This window comes from Vidua chalybeata, chromosome 3 (genome assembly GCF_026979565.1).
Source record: "Vidua chalybeata isolate OUT-0048 chromosome 3, bVidCha1 merged haplotype, whole genome shotgun sequence".
Lineage (NCBI taxonomy): Eukaryota > Metazoa > Chordata > Aves > Passeriformes > Viduidae > Vidua > Vidua chalybeata.
The window spans coordinates 17769309-17790646 of NC_071532.1; the positions used below are offsets into that span (position 1 = coordinate 17769309).

The window sequence follows — 21338 nt, forward strand, 5'->3', positions numbered from 1 at the left end:
CAGCAGGTGAATGCTGCCTGATACAGATGGGGGCAGGGGTGTGTGGATAGACCCCCATTCCTACAGCCCAGATATTTTTGCAGTAACTTCACCAGACCATGCCAGTTTCAACTGCCCCAGTTGCCACTTGAACTGGGAAGGGGAAAAAACAGCTGATCCAACCTGCCCTGAGCCTGTACCAGCCCTAGAGGAAGAAGGGGAAGTTTCCAGGGACTTAGGTAGCAGGGCCTCTCCCTGTCAGGCCGTGAGGCTCAGCTGTGCACACCACTCGCTTCCTCAAACACATTGTGGGGCTTAAAATAGAAGTGCTGGCTGCAGCCCAGCTCTGCAGTAAGGGCTGGGAGAGCAGAAATTCTCCTGCCACCACATCTCCCTCCTGCAGTATTCCTGGGGCTGGAGACAGGCAGTGAGGTGGAGGTGGGGACACCAGGGTCACCAACAGATGGACTTTCTCCATGTTCCCAGCAAGGGGTGGGGAATGCCCCGGTGTGGGCGGGGGTGTGCTTTCTGAGCTTCCCCTGTGTCTTACCACCCTCCACTTGGCTCCATCACTCCTGGCTCTGACGCCTGTTTTCCTCCAGCACCAAAGCTCAGCTGCCTGCACTTCCTTAATGGGAAAGGACAAGCGGGATGGTAAGGCTGGGAGGGGAGATGCCCTGGGCAGGGGCCAGGCTTGTCCAGACCAGTGAGGAGGTCAAGGTACAGCATTCCGGCTCTGGCTGCACATACCAGGAGAGCAGCTGGTGGGCTGGTGCCAATTCATTCCTGAGCAGCTGCGGGGCCCGGCAGAGGGGCAGTGGGTGCAGGGTGCTTTACTAAGGGCCCCCCTGCTAGCCCCAGGGGTCGATGCTGACCCATGATAGGGCGGGAGCTCAACAAAGGTCCCATCATGGCCCAAGTCCAGCACAGGAGCACGGGATGGCATGTGCCACTCGAGAGATAACACCATCCCAGGGACGATGCTGGCACCTGCAGCACCATTTTCGGCGCCCCCGTTGTACAGGCTTCATTGTCCCTGCCGAGGCGGTTGCCCACCCAGAGCCTCCCCTCCTCCCCTGTGCTGGCACTTGGCCCCACGGCAACCGCTGACGAATCCCGCCTATAATTCCTATGGCAGAAGCCAATTCCTCCCCCCGCCCTGCCACTAATCTGCCCGTGCACGCAGCCTCCACCTGCTGAGCCAGCGGAAGCCGTGCTCAGCCAGCCCCAGCCAGTGCCAGGGCTCTAAAACCCACTCTGGCTGCAGAGCTTGTAGGGTGGCAAAGCCTTTGCACCCTGGTCCTGCTGCCGTGGGAAATCCCAGTCCTCTTGGCACCAGGCAGTGAGGAGTCTGCAGGCAGCATCATCCGGCGCCAGGAGAGCTGAGCTATCAAGGTAAGGGCAGGCTGCAGGCAGGGAGGTGACCGGAGTAAGCACTGTACCTGCTGTGCCTGGTTCGGCCAGGCACTAAGGAGAGGGTCTGGTTCCAGCCTCCTCCACTGAGCCAAGGTCTTGTCCCCCATTTCGACGGCTCGGCAGTCCTGCTCAAGGTCACCCTGCAGCCGGGAGCCTGTGCTGAGCTCTGGGGCTATCACACAATGAAGGACCCCAAGCAGGGTCCAGAGCTTTCTAGTCCCAGAGCTGCAAGGAGGGCTCGGAGCCTGACCCCGGCGCAGGCGGGAGTGAAAGCGGGGAGCAGCAGTGGAGGGGCTGGCTGCCGGCACCCTGCCCTCCTTGCCTAGGCAAAAGGACAGCACGGCTATGCCCCCGTACCAGGGCAGTAGGGCCAGCCGTCTGTTCCAGGAAGAGAGGAGACACTGGGGAAAAGTCAGAGCATTGGACATTCCTGTACCGGAGCTGCGGTAGCGAGGCGACCCCAGCACCCTCCCGCTCTCAGGTGCGGCCGATGCAGCTGGGGGAGTCGCCGGGTCAAAGCGGGGTGCGAGAGGTGGGGGCACCGGGCTGCAGTCCGGCGGCCGCGGAGCCGGGGGCTGTCCCAGCCCGCCCGCGCGGTGTCCTTGGCGCGGCGGGAAGCGCTAGCACCCGGCCTGCCGCGGCCGGCAGTGCTGGCACCGGGCGCTGCGGGACGGGACCGTGCCCTGCAGGCGGCGGCGCCGCGGGAAGGAGCCGGCAACCCCCGGCGAAACGTGTAAGCAACGCGGCGGTGCCCCGGCTGCGGGTGGGTGCTGGGGCGGAGCGGGGCCCCCGGCAGCGGCGGCGGCAGCGCTCGGGGAAGCCCTGGCAGCCGTTCCGCTGCCGTGCGGAGCGGCCGGGGCTGCGGAGCGGCCGGCTGTCCGACCGGGGCTCCGACCCTGGCGCGCTCGGTCCCGCTCCTGCCGGCGCTGGGTGCTGCTGCCTTCCCTTCCCCTTCCTCTACAGGACCGCCGCGGGGCCAGGGAGCCTGTCCCTGGAACAGAGTACCACGGGGCAAGAAACGCTTCCTCTTTCGCCATCCCCCGAAACAGCCAGCTGGGGACGGTGTTTGGTTACCCTGCCCGTGGGGATGTCACCCGACCACTGGCGCGGCCACCACTTACTGGCCCCGTCACCTTCCTGTGTCAGTCCCAGCCTTCTCTGAGTGCGGGCTCCCTCCCTGCCCTTCCAGTCACATGTTCCTGTATGGCCTCGGGGGTGCCTGCACCACAGGGAACACCTCCAGGGAACCCTACCCGTTCTTGGGGTTCCTGGGGCTGTGCCACTGCTCACCTCCCTGCCAGAACAACTTCTACAACCCCATTCGCCTCTTGCAGGCGCTTTGTCCCAGTAGCTGGGCACTCTCCCATGACCCTTTCTATTTGTAGGCTGACCTCTGGGAGCTTGCCCTCCCCCCTTGCACCATTCCCATGCAGGTCCTTTCTCCCCAGGCACTGTTCCCTGGCTGCCCTCGGTGTGATTTGGCCCAGCACAGGGTCCTGGCTGCATTCTGAGTCCAAGGCACGACCCAAGGCTTGTTTGCAGGAGCCTGACCTCGCGTGCAGGCGGAAGAGAGGTGAAGGTACAGACAGAGCAGGGTTTGTAGCATGGCTCTTGACCCAAATCAGTCCAAATCAGTGGTGCCTCTCAAGGTCAGGGCACTGCTCTGCTGCCCCAGTAAAGGTCTTAGTGTAGGAGGTTAGAAAACAGGGTCCCCACTGCTGCTTTTTGTCCTTATCCCTTCAGTTCCTGGTGCTGTCCTGGGAAGGGAGTGAGCAGGTGCTTTAGGGGCTGAAATGGATCAGAAAATGTATGAAGTGGGGGAAGCTGGCACAGCTGGGTGGTAGGAGATAGTGAAATTTATTAACGGTCCTCAGGCTTGTGGAGGATGTGGTGGAGGAGCACCAGCTGTGCTGCCCTGTTTTCTGCACAGACATATAAGAAGTCCTGCCATTCCCTGCCAGGAACCCCCAGAGCATCCCTGAAGGCAAGCTGGATGTCATTGGGACCAGCAGGGTGGGAGAGACCAGGCAGCAGTGGCAGAGAAGCCTGTCCTCCATGAGCGCAGGCAGCCCTGCCCTGAGCTACTGCCAGCAACAAGACCCTCCAGGGCTCTCCAGAAAGCTAGGGGTCTGTGGAGCTCTTTTCCTTCTTGAGAAGCCTGCTTTTTTGCAGGGAACCCAGCACCTCCATGACTGAAGAAGCAAAGCAGGGCCAGCAGCAGCACTGCTGGGCACTGCATGGCAGCTCAGCTCTGCTGTGAAGCTTCCCAACTCTATCATCCCAGGACACAGCCCTAGCAAAAGTCAGGTGAGACTTTCCCACTTGCTTGCATCCTCTGGAGATGGCAGATCCTGTGTGGAGAGTGGAGAAAGACAGGGGGTTGGTGATGTCTGCAGCTGCTCCTCAGAAGAGGGATCTTTGTGGGAAGCCGGCCACCACCGTTATCCGGGCTGACTTTAGTCATCTGGCTTGCCAGAAAAGAGATTTACTGGGTCTGGGCAGCAGTGTTAAAAGAGCAGGCTGTTTCCCCGGAGACTGAGTCCCTATCAGCTGAGTATGGATGTACAGAATAAAGCCTGAGGCCCCGAGTCCCTGGGAGGGTAGCGCCAGGATCCCCTCTTGTCCCTGAGGCACTGGGTCTCTGGCACAAGGGTGCTCCTGGATGCCTCACAGCCCAGGACCAAGGAGAGAAGCAGGCAAGCTGCCTTTTGAGAAGTAACCTATGCTGAGGAGGTGCACTTCAAGCCTTTTCCCATCCCATCCCTGTGGAACTTGGGGTTCTCAGGGGACCAGCCAGGACTCCTTCCTCTGTGGCCTGCAGCTGAGCAGCAAGCACAGCCCTGCAGGACAGCTACTGTGTTCAGGGTGACTGTCACAGTCTTATGTCCTCATGTGATCCATCGTGACCCTGAAATCTGCTTCCTAACACTATCCCTGTCCTTCTGACCAGTGTGTTATCTATAGGCAAACTCTGTTTCTTTAAACCACCTTCAAACAAAAAGCTGCTTCTAACCTCGGACTTCCCTGCTTTCTCCCAGATTTCCCAGCTCCCACTCATCCCCAGCCCCCCTATGCATTAGTACAGCACACACTTCGGGGTACCCTGTCCCACCTTGTGCACTTGGCTCCCAGTGCCGTTTATTCCCCCATCTCCCTGCTGCCGCTCACCGCCTCCTCATACTCACGGTGACCCCAGTGCTCGGGGCCGTGCCTACCCTTCCCTCGACGCCCTGCCCGAGCGGTGGCTTGGGATGCCTCCCCACCCTGGAATGCCAGGCCCTCTCCCACCAGCCACCAGCTCGCCACTGCTGCGCACCCCCATCGCTGCTTCCCCACCCTGGCTCCCGCATTCCGCGGAGCCGCTTAAGCCCGAGCCCGGCTAATTCCTTCTCCGTGCGCTCCCCGTGCTCCCGGTCACGCCGGGGCGGCCCCGCGGCTGCCGCCAGGGGGCAGCGCCGGCCCGCGCCCGCCGCTGAGTGTGGGGGGCTCGGCGCCGAGCCGGGGCGTCCCCCGGAGCCCCTCGGGGTGCGGGTGGGAAGGGGCAGAGGCCAATGCCTCCCCCCAGGGACAGGCAAACTGCCGCGCTCCCCCGGCAGCATGGCCGCGGGACACTGTAGGCTCCCAGCCGCGTACTCCAGCCCCTCGTGTGAGAGGTGCAGGATCCCCCCGAGGGTTCCCCTCCTCCCTGGTCCATATTAGCGCATCCTCTACCCACCGGTGGACACTCAGCTTTGCAGAGGGGCTGAGGAAGGGCGGGGAGGGCAGCCCCAGTGGTACCCTGGAAGCTGGGCTGCTGGTCATGGGTTTGGCCTGCCCTTCTTTTGATGTCCCATGTTTGTGCTCCACTGGGTGGCCTGGGGGCCTCGTTTCAGCTTGGGAACCTGCGGAAGCATGACTGGCAAGGAGAAGAAATGATGAACGGCTGGTACTGTTGGAAGCTGTGGGAAAGGGCCGTCCGGGAGACCTCCCTGGAGGATGTTTAGGAGCATTCAGCCACAGCTCCGCTGCTGATTTGCCCAAAGGGGAAAGCATGACTGGATGGACTTGGTCTCCAGACAGGATTTAGTCAGCCTTGCCAGACATTTGCACAGAGTGGAATTCCTCCACGCCAGCCAGCAAATGTTGGGGCAGGCACAGACCAGGGCTGGCACGGCTCTGAGAGCTCCTGGACCTCTGTTTGGAGCCCTCCTCTCTGCAAGTGGCTGTGTGCCATGGTCCCCGTGGTGCCAGTGACCACAGAGACTGTCCAGGGAACAGGCTGGCTAGGAGAACAGGTAGGGACCTGGGCTCTGCCCTGCCATGCAGGGTGGGCAGACTCTGGCTGCAGCAGCATTCCTGGGGAGCTGGAGCATGGCTCTGTCTGCTGTCACCAAGGTGCCTCGGGAAGGCTGATGGGAAACCATTGCTTCAGGCTATCCTCCAGAGCTGGCATTTACCCATCCTACAGAAAGCCACTTTCTGCCTTTTAGATGGTTCCACTGGGTACCTTGCTCCACTGGGCTGTAGATGGACTTTGTCAAGCGGGGAACGGGACCACACAGCAGCTGCCACCCCTCTTCCTCTCACCAGGTTCCCTGGTTCCCAGCAGCCCACAGCTCCCCTGCGGTGGTTTACAAGTGTGGCTGAGTGCCAGCCAACTTCCTAATGGCTGTGCTCCATCGTGGGAGACTGGTGCTGCCAGTTAAGGAGGAGGATATGCCCCCGGCACTGCTTCAATGGGCCAGATGACCTTGGCTGTAGAGTGGCTCCCTCTGCCAGCACCAGCTCCATCCTCAGCCAAGGAGACCTGGAGTGACACCATGACAGGGTGCTTGGAGTGCTCTGTGTCCTGAATGCCACAGGGTGTTCCTGCCTGCCGCTGAGCCAGGGGTTAACCCTGTTTCCTCTGGTACAAGTGGGAGCCTGAACTGTGTGTCTTCAGTTTATCCAAGTCTCAGCTTGGGCCCTGGCAGGCATAGACTGCCTGCAGTGAGGTAACATTTCACCCTTGCCCCGTGGCAGCACAGCTGTCACTCAGTAACTAGCACCCAGCAGCTCAGCTGCTAATTGGTACCATTAGCCAGTATTTACTCCCCTAATGCTTGTAGGAGAAAGCAAATGGGCAGCTGGAGCTCGTGAGAGGGCAGCAGCAGTGCAGGGGGGGAGGCAGAGGGATGGGGATGGAGGAGGGAGGGATTGCTCTTGGAAGGATTATGCCCAGGAGATGTCCTGTGTCCCAGAGATGCTGCTGTTCCACTGGGGCAGGCTGCCCCCACCTCCAGCAGCCTGAGAGGGGGCTGGAGCTTGACTGGAGCCCACTGTCCATGCCAGGTCCCAGGAGCCCTGTGGGCACCACAAGCCCCTTGCTGAGCTGTGACCAATCAGCGGACAATGGAATTTGTTTCTGTTTGCCCAGCTGGAAAACACCCATGGCCCTGCCACTGGGCTGGAGGCGTGTGGAGGCACTTCCTTGTCATGTCTCCAGACCATTTGCTCACCGGGGCTGTGAGTTCTTTGGGGGTAGTTGTGTCACCATATTGCATCTCAGTGCTACCAGCAAAGGGTGATGCTTAGCATGGGGAGGTCGTGGAGTTGGCAGAATGGCTGATTGGCAGCAAGGGTCTCTGTCTCCCTTGCCTTTCCTTGCAGGGTTTCACCCAAGGCTGCTCTGCTGCTGGCAGCGAGGTCCTGCTGCCCTCAGCCCACTAGTGAAGAAGTCACAGGCAGCTGCCTGACTTTATCCCTGCAGGCCGAGTCGTGCAAGGAAGCAGAGGGACAACAGGATGCTGGAGGTCTGCATGGCTCCCTGCAAGCGGTGATGTGCCAGCTGGATCTCTGTGCCACACACAGAGTTCACGAGGGTATCACAGCCCACTCCTTCCCCACCTCATCCCAGCAAGGCTCCGACCATCAGGTGAGCATAACCTCTGTCCTACCACCTCATCCCAAAATACAGGGCAGGGCACCAAGAGCCCAGAGATCACCATCAGGAGTCCTGCAAGCAATGACTGGAGATCTCCCACCCCAAAAAGGGTCTGCCAGCAGCTCTTCAGCCAGGATCCTGTTCCAGGGTCAGCCAGGACCAGCAAGGGAATAGCAAAACTAAAATGATCAGTCCCAGAGCCATTTGCTGACCTCAGCAACAGGCTGAGATGCTTTGTTGGCTATCAAAGCATCCATGATCACTGCAGTCTTGTTATAGCTGGATTCCCAGGAGCCTGTAGCAGGTTTTTTTGCCCCCATTAGCTAATAGATTAATAACCTGCTGGCACTTGACAGAGGTTCAGCATCTTCTGTTTCCCTTCATGTGACTGATTAATATCCCCCTTTTCCCCTTTCCCCGTACAGCTGCCTTGTCACACATGCAGGCACTTGGATACAGCTGCTAATCCGTTTGCTATTCCACTCCTGTCTGCCTGCTCTGCCTTTCAGACATACTGGCTCTCTGTTTCTCTGCTCTGTGGCACCGAGGGTCAGCACAGAGGCTCTATGAGCTGACCTGCCATGCCTTCCTCTGGAATGGGGCAGGCAGCATCCAGTGGAGGGAAACGCAGTCAGTGTGGGTCATGCTCACAAAGGGAAGGGTGGTTTTGCAACGGAAAGGAGAGCTGGATGACATGCAGCCCCCTGGCCTCAGCTCTGCTGCAGGCTGATGGCCTTGCCATGCCTCAGGTTACCCTGTCCCTGGCACAGGCGCATTACAGGGAAAGGGAAATCTCATTGTAGAGGAGGGCTGGTGGGTTAATCAATGTATGGTTGCGAAGTGCTTGCAAATCTCCAAGGAAAATGGTCGACATGGGTGCCAAGTGTAAAGGATTCTGGAAACATTAAGTGCCTGCAAATACTGCCTAGCTCCTCAGGCCCTAAAACTCTGATATTGCCCAAGAGGCAGTAAAAATATTCATTTAGCTCCTATGATGCAATATCCACTGCCTGGAATAAAGCTCCCTTTTTGCTCTTGCTTTCCAAACCAGCTGTTTGTTTGTTTTCCCCTTTTTGGATTTCACAGCTTTAGTTAAAGCAGGGAGTTAAAGCTACAAGGGAGGAGGAAAAAAAAAAAAAAAAGCAGCTTTTGTGAAAGGTTTGGCAGCAAGCGTCAGTGAAGGGAGAGCACTTTGCCTGTTTGTTCTGCCTGTCACAAACTAGCTGTGAGCAGAGCATACAAATTGGGCGCCAGGTGATGGCATCGCAATGCCTGCAGTGCATGTTCAAGCTTTCAGAAAGAAAACTCAAAGGGCTGGGCAGCTTCAGCCCCACCAGCATGTTCTGGGAAGCATATCCATGAGCTCCCAGCCTTATGTAAAGGAGAGGCTTTGCTGGCTGCCTTCCTCCCTTGCTTTCTCCCTTTGCTCTGGGGAGCGCAGCAATCTGCCAACAGCAGCAGCATGTTCTGGCACTGTGCTGCTGCTTTGGGGATGGAGAGGGTGGGAACACAGCAAGGCCACGGGCCCCACTCGAGGCTGCCTTTTCTCCTTGCCCAAATTACACAGGGGAGAAACATCCAGCTCTGTGGGCCATACAGTGATGGGCCCAGTACCAGTGCTGGGCAAAGCACAGCTGTTTCCAGTTTGGAGCAGAGACAATTTTCATAGCTGTTTGCTATTTCTAGGATGTTTGCTATTGTACACACAGAGGTGAAGATGATAACATGAGAGTCACTAGGGAGCAGAGAGCTCTTTAAATGCAACACCTTTGCCAAGATGAAGCAAGGCTGCTTGGCCCTGCAGCAAGAGGTCATGTTTGTGGGGCAATAAATGAGTTGTTATTGGCTGTGCAATTTGTTACCTTCCCATGCACCGTAGAGGAGGTGTCACCCCTCTGAAACTGCCATTGACATGCTGCCATTGACATTACACAACCCAAGGACTTGCATGGCTCTTGGGAGCAGCCGAGTTCCTTAAGGGGCTAAAGTGCCTCTACGGAGAAAAGCACTCTGAGCAAAATGTCTCCTGTCCTGCAGGAGCCAGGGCTGGATTTTGAAGGACACACTCTCTCTCCCAGACTTAGCCTTTTTCACCCCACAGTGTCTTGCTCGCTCCGGGTCTTCTGCCTGCACAAGGGAAGACATCATCAGACCCTGTTCTGCAAGTTGGTGATGGGTGGGGGCACAGGTCTGTGCAGGGAAGCAGCCAGCAGCCAGTGCTGTGCTTAGGAGCTGGAAGCTGCCTTTCTCCATGCCTCCCCTCGGGTCTATCTGCTGGCCTCCTGTCTGCCTGTGGTCACCAGTGGCTGGGATGCTGTTCAGTGCTAATGGATTTCATCCCCCATCTCCAGTGAGAGGCGTCTCTATGGAGAGATGTTTGATTCCAGTGACTGGGGAGTGGCTGTGCAGACAGGACCAGAGCTGCAAATTACAGAACATTTAATCCTGCATTTTGGTGATGGTAAGTGCTACTCACCCTGCTGCTGAAAGCCTGGGGTGAGGCAGCAGCTACACCTGCCCTGTCCTGAAGGAGAAACTTCCCGGAACATCCACTCAAAGGTAAATGTTGTGGTGTTTCTCCTCCCGAGGGGGTCTGAGGTTATAATGGTTGAGGTTGAGAGCCTTGTCCTGGCTTTTGGAAGCACAAGTGTCAGTTTGGCTGGGCAGTGCCAGTCTGGATCCTATGCTCAAGTTTCTGGGGGAATTGGTTCTCAAAGCTTTTAGTCTGTGCTAAAGTTGGAGCTTATGTAGAAAAGCAAAATTGTAGAGATGCTCAAATTTTAGCTCATGCTGCTGAGCAGCGAGCATGGGTATCACAAGGAGCAACACAGTGCCAAAGCTGCTGTGGCATCCATGTTCTAGGGACTACCAAGGGGGCTTGTGGGCCTGTGGGTGAGAAAATGGCACACCTCAAAGCTAGAGAGGAGGTGACAGAAGACATCCCAAGCGGGCGACCTTGCTTTTCTGTTTTGTTTGGATTTTGCAGAGAAGAGAGGAGAGAAAAGATGAGGCAAGGTAGGGAGAGGAGCAGTCTTGTCTGTGTTGCAGCTTACCCAGAAGACCTTCCAGATCAGAATGGCTTACGGAAAGGGGGCTGAGGAAAGGCAGACCCAAGGCCTGGATTTGTCATTGCCTGGGAGATGCAGCCTGGGAGCTTTAATTGGAGATGAGAGCTTTTAAATTTAATTTGATCTGATATGGATCTTAAATTTAAGAAAAGAGCCTCCTGTTGTATTATCTGGCAGCATTGTCTGCCGCTCTCCTCGTGTTGTTAGTGTACCCTACTATCTGCCCCCAGAAGCCCATAACCGTGACAAATATCTATGGCCAGGGCAGAGGGAGAGACCCAGCTGTGGAGGCTGCTACTGAGCAGATCAGTGAAGAGGTATTTTCCTTAGGATGAGACTCGCAGTGTCATTGTTGCAGATCAGAAAGCACCAGCAGCTGTCTCAGCCCTCTTACCACTGACTTTTTCTTGGGCTTTGAGGACTTTTTGCTTACGTGGTAATGTTTTGTAGGTCTGTCTTAAAATACAAGCTTGGTGCTTGGATTCTGCAGGAAGATGTGTGTTAGAGATCATCTTGCTGAGAGAGCGTGAGAACAAGAATCTGCCAGAGCTTTTGGGGGTGTTTTAACTTCTGGTTTTAATTTCTAACCCAAACTGATCACCATCTGCAGAGAATTTTCTGAGGCTGTTTATTAATGGAACAAATGTTGTAATGGTCAAAGCTGCTTCGGGGATTTTCTGGTGCCACTGCCTGTGCCTGCACAGCACCGTGAATGGAGAGAGCCAGGAGGGCCCAGTTTTCCTTTAAACACCCAGCTACATAAAAAAAATATTTCTGTCACTGTTTAACCGCACAGATATAAGGTTAAATTCAGGTGCACTCCCCTCTGCTGGGGGACAAAGTACCTGAGGAATCCTCCACGTTTGCACTTCAGCTGAGCAACATGCTTTGATCACAGCAGAGTAGATATCAGTTCTGGAGAGATAGGAACCTGGAGGCGGCAGCCAGAAAAAAAACCTAATCTTAGAGTTTGTGCCTGCCCTTTGGATACTGAATACATACGGTACTTATATCCTCTAAATATCAGGGGATTGCTAAGGTGCATGGGGCTCTGCAGATTGCCTACCATCCTGTGTAGCACCACCAGGAATACACAGTGCAAAAATCTGTCTTTAATCCTCTCTGTGACTTACAGAATTGTAAATGGTTTGGGTCGAAAGGGGTCTTAAGGATCATTACGTTCCCATCCTCCTGCCATGGGCAGGGATGACACCCACTAGATCACTAATTCAAAAAAGTTTATATATATATATATATATATATATATATATATATATATATATATATATATATATATATATATATATATATATATATATATGCAACACATCTTCTGGGGCTGATGTTACACCCTTTGGTGCCGAAAAGTGTCCTTGCACATATACATGTGTATACACATGCATATGTATATTTGTGTGTACATATATATACACATCCGTATATATGTAAACGTATACATACTACACCCTCATGTGGTGACTGCCAGCAGAGTGTTTTTGTCTGAATTAGAATGCAGCATGGCGGGCAAGTGAGGAACATAGCCAACTAGGGGCCAGTTCACACTCCATTTAGAGCCATAATTTAATGCATAGCTCCCTTTAGAGCTGTAATATCTACTAATGCACGGACATGAACGGAAACCCGGTGCTGGGTACGGCTCCAGAGTTAGAGGGGGTTTGCTTTGCTTTCCTTCCCCCAAGAAGCAGGCGGCCGCGGGCCGGGAGGGTTTCCCGCCACATGCGGGGCGTGGAGATGGGTAGGCGCGGAAATGGGGGGAGCCAGGGGCGGGCGGGCTCGGGGAAGGGACAGCCGCGGAGCGCGGGGCGGCGCGGAGAGCGCGGCGCAGGTGGGTTCTGGGTTCGCCCCGAGGTGCGCACGGCTGCCCGCGGAGGGGTGGTGGCTCCTCTCACCCCTTTTCTGTCGGGGACGAGGGGGGACGGGGAGCGGGCGGGAAGCAGGAAAACACGCCGCCTCTCCCACGCGGGAACCGCGTGGCAGTGAAGGCGGCAAGAGGCGGAATTTAAAGGGCGGCTCGGAGGAGGCAGGTTTCCATCCGCGCCAGGGAGACAAGGAGACGGCAGGCAGCGGTGGGCGCTTGAGTTCGAGGTACTGGCTCAAAGTCGCCAGAGCTTGTGGCCACCCCGGCTCCCTCCGAGGCTCCGCGCGGCGTTTCAAAGCTGCCGGTAGTGTGGGGAGCCTTCAGAGGGAGCCGGGGGATTCCCCAAGCTCAAGATTCGGCGCCACAGCGTGAGGAGAGGCGGCGTGCGAGTCGCGGCTTAGGGGACCGGGCGGGGGGTGTGTGATGCATAGATGCTGCTTTTCGGGGCGGGGTGGGGGGGCCCCTTCCTTGCTACCTTGCACGGCAACTACACATCCGCTTCCATAGTTACTGCCGCGGGCAAAGCGTGTCGTTTTGGGGATGCGAAGCGGAGCGGCCAACACGTGGCTCTGGGGATGCAAAGCTCAGTGATGCTCTGATACTTGGGATGCAAGACTTCACCGAGGGGTTTGTGCCGCGGTCCTCCGGCTGCAGAGGTGCACATCCCTGCCGAGTGGCACGTGTGCACGGCAGTGTCTGCCAGCCTGCCTCAGCCGCGGGTGTGGGGGGGACCCGCTGGCAGGTGCGTGGGCAGGGTGCCATGTGCTGCTGTGCGAGAAGTGGGGCAGAGCCCCCTTGGCTGGCAGAAAAACTGCTGGGTCGAGGTTGCTCCAGGTCCTGGTCAAGAAAATGCTCCCGGTTGGCTGTGGGATGTTGTGGATGATTTCAATGAGTGTTTCTTTCTATTTCTGAGTAAACCGTCAGCGTTAATGGAGAGCAGGTTCAGGCAGAAGTGCCAGGAGCTCCTGTGGAGCCCTTTTGTGCTGTCCTCACCTCTGTAGTTAAATCTGTGCCTCACACCCCTGCTAGATGCTAATACTGCCAGACCAACACAGTCCCTGCCTGTACTCACCAGCGCTCCCATCTGCCTCTCGGGAATGGGCTGTGGAATTGCAGACTGTGTGGGAAGGCAACAGCAGCTAAGCCCTTGAGCTGTGGGATCGCAGACAAGTAAAGCCTGTGTCCTTGATCCCAGGGCTAGGGGCTGCAGGAGGAATTTGTGCAGCTGTTGGCCACAGCTGGATGCACTTCCCGACTGCTCCGAAACAGAAACCAGCCCAACGGCCCCTCAGTTGCTTGTTGTGAGCAGACACAGTTGAGGGACTTCTGAGTGCTGACATGGGAAATCCCACTCTCCTTCTGCACTGCATCCTGGCTTGGTGACATTGTTCCCACTCACCAGCACCTGCAAGCTGCTGGACAGCCTCAGGCTCCCTCAAGCCTGCCTTCTCTACAAAGCTGTCTCAGGATGTGACTGTGCAGGGATGCTTTTCCCTTGGGTTCACTGGTTGTCTTTGTGCAGCTCACGGGCCATTGGTAGTGTCAGTCCAGTGCTGACGCCACACATATACCCTCCAAAGCACTCCTGCTCCTGCCATTGTTTTTTGCTCCTGGAAAAGACAGGTAGGCTTGCTCTTAGCTTACCAAAAACCTTTTCACAGAGCAAAGGCATTTTCTTTTCAGCATCAAGGGCTGTAACATCAGCCCCAAAAGATGCTTTGCAGGATGACTCGTCCCTCCACAACTAGTGCAGACAAGAGGTAGAGACTGTACCAGATACCTCGAGTGAGGAGGCTGAAGAAATTCACTTTAGCTTAATCAGCAGATGGGGCACCAGCACACAGGACAGCATGGTACCTCCATCCTGCAGTTGTCCCCCTTCTCCATTCCCCACCAAGCTGCATAATTAACTACTGGCATCAATTCCCCAGCATGGCATGGCTGCTCTCATTATCTTGGGCTGGGAGGTGTTAATGAGCCTCTTCCTCTTTGAAGATGAGCCATGGGCTTTGTTGTTGCCCTGGCCTGACCTGTCTTATTCCTTGTTGTGGTATGGGGGTAAGCCGGGGTGCGGAGGACAAGGCACGCGTTCACCCACTCCCGTGCTGCGCCTTCTTCACTGCCTGGCTTCATTCCCAGTTCTCCTGGCAGAGGCAGGGCTTAGGGACCAGCCCATTGGGATAGAGGGAGCCCAGTACCACCGTTGTGCCCTGTCCAAATGGGAAGGCACCAGCCACTGGCTTTAGGAAGCCAGCAAACATCTTCTGGTGGTTTCCATGGGACATGTGTAGATCTTGGTGGTTTTTGTTCAGTGTAATGTCCAGGCCCTTGGCAAGTGTTGCAGAAGCTGCAACGCCTGCTCTCATCCACGGAATTCTGTTTGCTTGCGGTCCTTGCCAGCTCCGTACTGACCCAACAGCGTAAACCTCACTTACCTTCCTGAGCCTTCCCAACACCGAGCTCTGTCCTGAGACCTGTGCCAGCCCAGCACTGCACTACTTGGGGCTGCAGGACTCCCTCTCAGAGTCTCATCTCCATGCTAACTTGTACTCAGCTGCCAACAAACTGAGGCCCAAAGCACTATGCAAAATGAGCTACAGGCATTTGCCTGACTCTGGGCAGGAGTCAGGGTTTTACTAGCCACACAGCTATCTTGATTTGATTAAGCAGTGCTATAAAGACTTAATTGGTTCTTAGGTTAAGAATGTGCAAGATGTGGGTTGGGGAGAGAAGTGTGCAGAGTAGGGGCAGAGCCTGGATGAGTTTGGTTACATCAGAATGTGTAGTCTGGAGGGACTCAGTTCCCCAGCAGAGGCTGCAGCACAGTACTCCACTCCAGATTCCGTGGACCTAGCTCTACATGGGTGGGGGGAGGCTGTACATGGGCTCTGGTGTCCCCGTGTGGGAGAGGAGCTGTGATGCTGCATGAGGAATGCATCTGAGGATTGTTGTTCCTGTAAGACAAGGGAAGGTGTTGCATAGGAATAACACTAATAAGTTCTTTGTAATTTCCTTACTGATGGCAGTGGTGTGAAAAATGTCCCTGTTGTGACCTTTTGGTCCTGCTCTGGCTTGGAGCATGCCTTTTCCTGGTCTTGCCACTCCCTAAGAAAGGGGAAGCTCAAAGCTCTGTGTGTGTGGCTGTCATGCACTAACTGTGACACAAATTGGTGAGCCTGGCATTCTGGGTGCAGTGCTCAAGGCTCTCTTTCAGCCTCTTGGTTAAGCTATGGGTGAGCACTTCACCTCCAGGAGACCGACTTTCCTTGGGGCCAAAAGGGAGCAGAGACCTATTGCCTGCCTGGCGGCTCGTGCAGAAGCTGTCAGCAAGAAGTCAGGCAGATTTCCGCAGAGCCTTCTTGCTTCTTCCCATCACACACTGCCAGTGCGACTTGCTTTAGTTCATTTCCTTTAGGACTAGTCTGATAGGAAGGCACCTCCCTGTGAAATTTCCAGCTGGAAATTCATGGAGTAAGCAGACCAGGAAGCTGCAGAGGGAGGAGGGAGGCAGGGGCTGGAGGTGAGGAGCAGGGCTCGGAGGGACGTGACTGGGTGAGCAGCAGCAGTGGGACTGGAGGGTTGTGCCATCAGCCTCCCACCTGCTGAGCAGCCTGCTCTGGTCATGTACTGAGGCTCAGTCACAGCAGCAGGACTGTGTCATCAGCTGTGCTGTGCCAAGGGCAAGGCATCCACCTGAATGTGTATCTGTGTATCTGTGCCCCTAGACTGACACTCAAGTGGCTCCAGCCTCCTGCACAGCTGCTGGGGAGAAGGGTGTCCTGCCTGGGTTGCCCTGGTTGGCATCTCCTCTGCTGCCCAAGCTGTGACTCCAAACATGGTCCTCATCCCTGTCTGGTTCATTTTCCCCAGCATCTCCAACCATGGACACAGTTTGCACCTGTGGCTGAGGGCCTGTTCACCTGGCTTGAGCCCGTGAGGGCTTTGGAGTTCCGCTAGAGTTTTTGTTCATAGTCATGGTAAACCCTCATGAGAGAAACTCCCCTGTTTTAAGCTTGGGGATAACTCCTGGAGAACAGCCAGGGAGGCAGGAGGGACTGGTGACAGATCTGGCTTCTCAGTCCTGCCCAAGGCTCAGGGTTGAAGGAGATGCCAGCCTTATCTGCCTTGCCTGATCTGCCCATGACAGGCGGTGCAATTTCCTGGCCTCAGGACCAAGTTGGAGGCAGTTCCATTTTTTATCCTCCCTCAGTGCTCTACCCTCAGGTCCCTGATGGTATTTGCTCTGGAGTGGACTTCAGCCCCCACAGGGAGCCTACTGCTGCAGGATGCACATAGTGCATGGTGCTTTCATCCCATCAGGGTTTGCAGGTGTTGGGCTGTGGTTGAGGATGGCAGGGCTGGGTGGGTCTTCATGGCATCCTGGCAAGAGCAGGAGTGTTATCCATTAAGTACAGGAGGACACAGACCAATGGCAACACAGCCAAGCTATTATGAAGTGATCCACCCTACCCTGCAGCTTCTCCTTCCTGTCTTCACACCCACTCCTTGTGGCAACACAAGGCTGGTGTGTCTGTGTGGTGAACCACGTCAGGACACTCATCTGCTAGCGTGTTTCTGAATAGGGCTGGAGGCAGCAACTGTGGGGTGCCCACATAATGTGGGTCAGAATCCATGCCTTGCAGGGGGATGAGGAAGGTGCTGAAGAGCACTGCATTCCTCCTGCCTGGGCTCTGCAGCTGGGCTTGCTCCAAAAGTGGAGCCTTTGACCAGAAACAAAATCCAGCATCAGTAAATTGCTTGGCAATCAATACTCAACACACAAGTCTGCTGTCCCTCCCTTCCTTCTCTGTGGCTGTGAAGGGGATGCAGTGTGTCAGAAGGGACTGCTTCAGCAAGGCTCAGGCCCTGGGCTCCCTATCACCTGCCATCACTGTGGAGGTACATCAGCATCCACCCAGGCAAGCCCTGACAGGACACCTTACCAGATGGCCAGCTCACCTCAGTGGAAGCTGCTGTAACCTTGGGTCTCCCAGCAGGGTGTCTAGAGCCACCTTCATCTCCTCTGCTCCCCACATTAATTTGGGGAGGCTGAGAGGCTTCTGGAGCCTGCCAGCCAATGCCAGTGGCTGCAAAGTGACTTGATTTCCTCAAGAGGAGAGCACTCAGTGGCTCTCATCCAGAGTTTTTCGTGCTTCCCTGAGACATCCTGAGGATGCTAAGGTTGCCAGACAGGCTGCGATACCGTCGCTGTGGCAAACTGGGAGGTGGCTGTTTGCACCGATGTAGCAGCCCAGGCTGGGATTCGGAGGGGATGTGACTTGCTCTTTCCCAGCTTGTGGCTGGGCTTATTATTGTTGGTTGTGTGTGAGATTCTGTTTTGATGGCATTTGGGCAGACACAGCAGTCCCCACCTCCTGTTTACTCTCCCTGCCTGATCCTACTTGCATAAAGATTTTCCTGTTAGCCGCTGTTCAGCGAAGGCCAGTGCCAAGGGTGGGAGGTTTGGGCTCTGACTTACTTGCTCCGAAGGACGTGTCTGCCTCAAGTCTTGCTTTGGCTCATGTGAGACCTCAGTCCTGCCAGGCTGTTTGGGGAAGCTGAGTTATTCAGGGAAGAGGGTGCCAGAGACGGTGCTTCTGCCCTGGCTGTTTGCTCCAACTCCTTTGCTTGCACCACATCACTGACAGCACGCTGCCTCCTTGGCTTTCCACTCCTTGGTCTATAGATCGTGTGTTGCCCACACAGCTCTTCTGTGTCTGCCACAGAACAGGGATATGGCAAACCCAGCTCTCAGCAGGCAGCATCTTCCCTGCTGGGAAATGTGCAGGCATATGTGGCTCCTCAAGTCCCTTCAGCTCCTGGGACTTGTGGGGACTTTACCCCACTCTTTGGAAATGGCTGCAGCTTTGGAAGTGAGTGGATTTGGCACAAGCAGACCCAGATAGGGCATCCATCCCTTCTCCTTTTGTTTCTGGGGATTGTGGGATGCCCCTTGGCTGGCACAAAGTGGGTTTTTGAGGTAAGGGTGTGATAGACACTCCCTGTCTCTTGGAGTAGAGCCACTGTGAAATAGCTGCATTTAGCATCTGAAGCCAGTTTGTGATTTGTAAGATGCTGCGGCTGTCCGGGCAGTGAGCAGGATCTTGGCAGGACGGGTAGCTGACAGACAGACTGCACAGGAGCCTGACAAGTCCCAAAACCTGCTTCTGTGCTTATCATCCTCTTTCTCAGTAGGGCTGAGACAGTTAATGCCAAAAGCAGTGGTCAGCCAGGGCCCCTATTCTGAGCTGGCCTACAAGCAAAAGGCCCCTTTGGTCTGTGGGGACCCAAAATAGCCCATGTATTTCTGTCCTGGCCACTGGGACATGCAAAGGACAGAGCCAGCCTCGACTCACCACAGGCCAGTGGTGGTTGGCTCCTGTATGTCTGTCCCATCCTCTGCCAAGGGGGCTGCTGCTCAGTGGGGAGGAATTTCCTCTCTGAATTTTGGAAGCTGTTAGATGGTGACACCAAGGGAAGATTGTGTTGTTCTGGCTCTGGTTTCGTTTCTCTGTCCTCCACTAAATTGGAAACAGCTGTGCAGCCCAGACCAGCCTCCAAAAAACTGCTGAGGGGGAGCAAAATGATCTCTGCTCCTGGGCCAGTACCCCAAACAGGACTTGCAGCCTTCTGCTGGGCTGTCCAGTGCAACGGCAAGGTTCACTTTGCCCAGCCCTGAGGATGCTCTCCCACCTTCTCGGGGGGCAGCAGTTCAGCAGCTCCCACTGGGTTTGGGCAGCTCTTGCCTGCTGAGGGTCCTGCCAGTTCTGCACCTTTGAATCTGGCTCCATAGAGGAAGGAGGCAGGGCTGGAAGGACAGCCTCTCTCCTGGGAGGTGGAGGTGCCATGAGGTGCAGGAGGTGGCCAGGTGGCAGTGGGCAGGGGGCTGCTGCAGACAGGTGCTCTCACTGCTGGTTGGCTACTGGCTTTTCCTGCTCTTCTAGAAGCATCCCTGTTTTGGAGGCAAGTGAAAGAGGGCTCAGACTCTCCTTGGGAAGGAAGTTCCTGTAAAGTACAGGGTGGCATTTGGGGTGGGAGAGTGCTTGAGCTGAGCCCTCCAAGCCATTTCTGCCTTGCCCCTCACAGTAGTACTGTTTTGAGGACCTCTCAAACAGAATGTAAGCTGTCCCCATCCTTCTCCTCCAGACCCTCACTGCAGGTTTCTCCATGCTCAGCTCCCTTATGTTGTTCCTGGCCTGACTTCTTCCTGGGTCTGCCAGCTCTGAGCTCAGTCCTGTAAGCCAGCAACATGAAGGAATGAAGGGGGAATCATCTCCACTCTACATCCCACCACCCTAGGGGTGCCAGTGGCAGGTGGCCTCCTGCAGTCCTGCTCTTCCCCTCTGGTACTGCTCCCCAAGCTGTGACCTTGGGGTAGCCATGTGTTGTTGGTAGACATGGCCCTACCAAGCCCAGGAGATGGCAGGCTATGGAAAAATTCATTTTACCCCTCTTTCATTCCTCAGCTGTGGGATTCTATCCTCTGGGTTTCCTCCCACAGATTCAGTGAGTCCTTATTTTCATACTTGTCTGGCTAAGAGCTGTTTTGCTGTGGGCTCCTCTTTCTGTGTTTCACCTTTGCTCTCCTCAGCTGCATACAGGAGGAGGAAATGGGACATGGTCCTGTAGGCTCAGCCCATCCCTCTGACCTGCTTTAGCTGCTGCCCAAGGTGTGGCCAACCAAGATACCGTGGTGCAGAGACAGGGATTCTTCTTGAGCAAGCATGAAATAGGGAGGGGGAAGGCTGATAATCCAAAAGAGGTGCATCTGACAGCCAGATCCCAAGGGGTCTTACTTAACTGCTGTCCCAGCCCATCAGGGAGCATCTCTCCTCCCACCTGACTGGGTGGAAATAAGGACCTGCCTGTGGGCAGGCAAGAGCCATAACTGTGCCTTGTGTTGTACGTGGTTGGGATTGCCTTTGTCCTCTGTGCCTAGCTGTCCTGCATGTGGTGGCCTGTGCCACTAATGCATCAAGACTGATGCAAGGAGGACCTGCTCCAGCTCAGGGTTGCCTCTGGCTGCTTCTTGTGCTCCCAGCTGAATTTTACATTAATGATAATCTGGTTGTTCTCCCCAGGTGTCCTGTAAGGTTTTCCCCACTTGGAAGTGGAAACATGGTTTCCTGCCATTGTGCTTCTTCCTGCTGCAGCCCCCAGATCGATTAGAGGGAAGTACCCCTTCCCGCAGCACTTCCCCTCCCCACGGCCCCCGAGCAGCACCTCCATTGGCCATCCTGGCATCCCTGGGGACATGGACCAGCCCTGCAGACATGGGCTGTGAGGGTCTGCCGGCTGCAGAGGATTGCTGGATGAAGATTAATGTCTGGGGCAAGGCATCCCCAGGGTCTCCCCAAACCCATGGTGGTCCCTCAAGAAGCCATGGTCAGGTGTTATGAGTTTGGTGAGCTGTGCATGCCCATAGTGGGTCACTGTGTGCCCCTTCCCACCTCCTTACAGCTCCTGGAGGTGCTGAAAGCTGCCCGGAAGCACCATCCAGGTCCTGGAGATAGTTTCTGCTTGGGCTTGGAGGCTTCTGCAGCTGCATTGAGTGAAGCCCTGAGCAAATCCTTCCTTCTGCCCTTGGGAGAAAAGGTCTTTATTTTTCTAAATTTCCACAAATAGAGACTGAACCTAGCCCTGGAAAAACGTGTGTCCTTCCACAGCCTCCCAAAAAGCAGGTTGGGGTTGTGGCTTGGAGAGGACAGTCCTTTCCCTGGGGCGAGCAGCCTACGTGGGTGCCATCAGAGAAACCAACTTCTTGGAAGAATCCTGTCTCTGCAAACAGTCTCCTGGGATCAGCTTATCTCTCCTCCTCTGACGCCTGCTCATAAATGACGTTTTCCCCCTGCTCCTGCCCTTCCCCAGGCACTTGTATCTCCTCCCGCATCCCCAAACCGCCGGCCCTGGAGCAGGCAACGGCTCCAATATTTGTGGGGCTTTTCCTACCTCTCCAAGGCTGCATTGTCCCTGCATCGTCCTGTGGCTTGAAGTGACAAGGAGCAAGGGGCTGGCACTGCCCTGCCCTTCTGGTAAGCTTGTTGCGGTGACATTGCAATGTCCCTCTGCAGTGTTTGATGGGATGCTGGGCAGG

General features: G+C 55.8%; 1 protein-coding gene across 3 annotated transcripts in view; it reads left to right on the forward strand.

The window, feature by feature from the left end:
• Positions 1 to 2080: 2080 nt before the first annotated feature.
• SLC29A1 (solute carrier family 29 member 1 (Augustine blood group)) overlaps positions 2081 to 21338 on the forward strand; it is a 33548-nt gene continuing 14290 nt past the window's right edge. The window contains exons 1-2 of one of the 3 annotated variants that reach the window (XM_053936865.1): positions 2081 to 2128; positions 7124 to 7288. The gene's annotated coding sequence lies outside the window, so the exon portion shown is untranslated. Of the gene's footprint in view, positions 2129 to 3630; positions 3703 to 7123; positions 7289 to 21094; positions 21277 to 21338 lie in introns of those variants that run through there. The other 2 variants (XM_053936864.1, XM_053936862.1) reach the window with 2 other exon arrangements.